This window comes from Carcharodon carcharias, assembly GCF_017639515.1.
Source record: "Carcharodon carcharias isolate sCarCar2 chromosome 19 unlocalized genomic scaffold, sCarCar2.pri SUPER_19_unloc_2, whole genome shotgun sequence".
Classification (NCBI taxonomy): domain Eukaryota; kingdom Metazoa; phylum Chordata; class Chondrichthyes; order Lamniformes; family Lamnidae; genus Carcharodon; species Carcharodon carcharias.
In genome coordinates this window covers 29087-32460 of record NW_024470566.1, presented here as the reverse complement: position 1 = coordinate 32460, position 3374 = coordinate 29087, and positions in this window count along the sequence as shown.

The following is a 3374-nucleotide window of genomic DNA, read 5'->3' as shown; positions in this document are numbered from 1 at the left end:
CTAATGTGTTCATCTGACAGACACGAATGTGTTCATCTGACAGACACTAATGTGTTCCTCTGACAGACACTAATGTGTTTATCTGACAGACACTAATGTGTTCATCTGACAGACACTAATGTGTTTATCTAACGGGCAAAAGTTGTTCATCTGGCAGGTTAAATTGTGTTCCTCTGTCAGACATTAATGTGTTCATCTCACAGACGGTAATGTGCTAATCTGACAGGCACTAATGTGTTCATCTGACAGACACTAATGTGTTCATCTGCCAGGCAGTAATGTGTTCGTCTGACAGGCACTAACGTGTTCGTCTGACAGGCACTAATGTGTTCATCTGACAGGCACTAATGAGTTTATCTGACAGACACAAATTTGAACCTCTGACACTCAGTAATGTATTCATCTGACACTCAGTAATGTGTTCATCTGACAGACACTAATGCGTTCATCTGACAGACACTAATGTGTTCATGTGACAGGCACTAATGTGTTCACCTGACAGGCACTAATGTGTTCACCTGACAGGCACTAATGTGTTCAACTGACAGGCACTAATGTGTTCACCGGACAGGCACTAATGTGTTCACCTGATAGACACTAACGTGTTTATCTGAAAGGCACTAATGCGTTCATCTGACAGACACTAACGTGTTCATCCGACAGGCAAAAGTGTGTTTTTCTGCCAGGTACTAATGCGTTCTACAGACCGACACTAACGTGTTCAACCGACAGGCAAAAGTGTGTTTTTCTGACAGGTACTAATGTCTTCATCTGATAGACACTAATATGTTCAACCGACAGGCAAAGCGAGTTCATCTGACATGCAAAGGTGTTTACATCTGACAGGCAGTATAGTGCTCATCAGAAAGGGAAGAGTGTGTTCATCTGACAGGCACTAATGTGTTCGTCTAACAGGCACGAATGTGTTCATCTGACAGGCACTAATGAGTTTCTCCGACAGCCAACTAATGCTTTCATCTGACAGATACTAATGTGTTCATCTGACACACACTAATGTGTTTATCAAACGGGCAAAAGTTGTTCATCTGACAGGTTAAATTGTGTTCCTCTGACAGACATTAATGTGTTCATCTCACAGACAGTAATGTGCTTATCTGACAGGCACTAATGTGTTCATCTAACAGGCACTAATGTGGTCATCTGACAGACACTAACGTGTTCATCTGACAGACACTAATGAGTTTATCTGACAGACACCTAATGCTTTCATCTGACAGACACTAATGTGTTCATCTGACAGACACGAATGTGTTCATCTGACAGACACTTTTGTGTTCATCTGACAGACACTAATGTGTTCATTTGACAACCACTAATGTGTCCATCTGACAGACACTAATGTGTTTATCTAACGGGCAAAAGTTGTTCTTCTGACAGGTTAAATTGTGTTCCTCTGACAGACATTAATGTCTTCATCTCACAGACAGTAACGTGCTTATCTGACAGGCACTAATGTGTTCAACTGACAGGCACTAATGAGTTTCTCCGTCAGACACCTAATGCTTTCAACTGACAGACACTAATGTGTTCATCTGACAGACACGAATGTGTTCATCTGACAGACACTAATGTGTTCCTCTGACAGACACAAATGTGTTCATCTGACAGACACTAATGTGTTCATCTGACAGACACTAATGTGTCCATCTGACAGACACTAATGTGTTTTTCTAACGGGCAAAAGTTGTTCATCTGGTTGGTTAAATTGTGTTCCTCTGACAGACATTAATGTGTTCATCTCTCTGACGGTAACGTGCTTATCTGACAGGCACTAATGTGTTCATCTGACAGACACTAATGTGTTCATCTGACAGGCACTAATGAGTGTCTCTGACAGACACAAATTTGAACATCTGACACTCAGTAATGTCTTCATCTGACACTCAGTAATGTGTTCATCTGACAGACAATAATGTGTTCATCCGACAGACATTAATGTGTTCATCTGACAGACACTAATGTGTTCATCTGACAGACACTAATGTGTTCATCTGACAGGCACTAATGTGTTCACCTGACAGGCACTTATGTGTTCACCTGACAGGCTCTAATGTGTTCACCTGACAGGCACTAATGTGTTCACCGGACAGGCACTAATGTGTTCATCTGACAGACACTAATGTGTTCATCTGACAGACACGAATGTGTTCATCTGACAGACACTAATGTGTTCATCTGACAGACACTAATGTGTTCATTTGACAACCACAAATGCGTCCATCTGACAGACACTAATGTGTTTATCTAACGGGCAAAAGTTGTTCTTCTGACAGGTTAAATTGTGTTCCTCTGACAGACATTAATGTCTTCATCTCACAGACAGTAACGTGCTTATCTGACAGGCACTAATGTGTTCAACTGACAGGCACTAATGTGTTTATCTGACAGACACTAATGTGTTCATCTGACAGACACTAATGTGTCCATCTGACAGACACTAATGTGTTTATCTAACGGGCAAAAGTTGTTCATCTGGCAGGTTAAATTGTGTTCCTCTGTCAGACATTAATGTGTTCATGTCACAGACGGTAATGTGCTAATCTGACAGGCACTAATGTGTTCATCTGACAGACACTAATGTGTTCATCTGCCAGGCAGTAATGTGTTCGTCTGACAGGCACTAATGTGTTCGTCTGACAGGCACTAATGTGTTCATCTGACAGGCACTAATGAGTTTATCTGACAGACACAAATTTGAACCTCTGACACTCAGTAATGTGTTCATCTGACAGACACTAATGTGTTCATCTGACAGGCACTAATGTGTTCACCTGACAGGCACTAATGTGTTCACCTGACAGGCACTAATGTGTTCACCGGACAGGCACTAATGTGTTCACCTGACAGACACTAACGTGTTTATCTGAAAGGCACTAATGCGTTCATCCGACAGACACTAACGTGTTCATCCGACAGGCAAAAGTGTGTTTTTTTGCCAGGTACTAATGCGTTCATCTGACCGACACTAACGTGTTCAACCGACAGGCAAAAGTGTGTTTTTCTGACAGGTACTAATGTCTTCATCTGATAGACACTAATATGTTCACCTGACAGGCAAAGCGAGTTCATCTGACATGCAAAGGTGTTTACATCTGACAGGCAGTATAGTGCTCATCAGAAAGGGAAGAGTGTGTTCATCTGACAGGCACTAATGTGTTCGTCTAACAGGCACTAATGTGTTCAACTGACAGGCACTAATGAAACTCCCGTCTCTCCTCTCGCTGTTTTAAACTGTGAAAATCCCGTCTCTTCCTCTCGCTGTTTTACACTGTGAAACACCCGTCTCTCCTCTCACTGTTTTACACTGTGAAAATCCCGTCTCTGCTCTCGCTGTGTTACCCTGTGAAAATCCC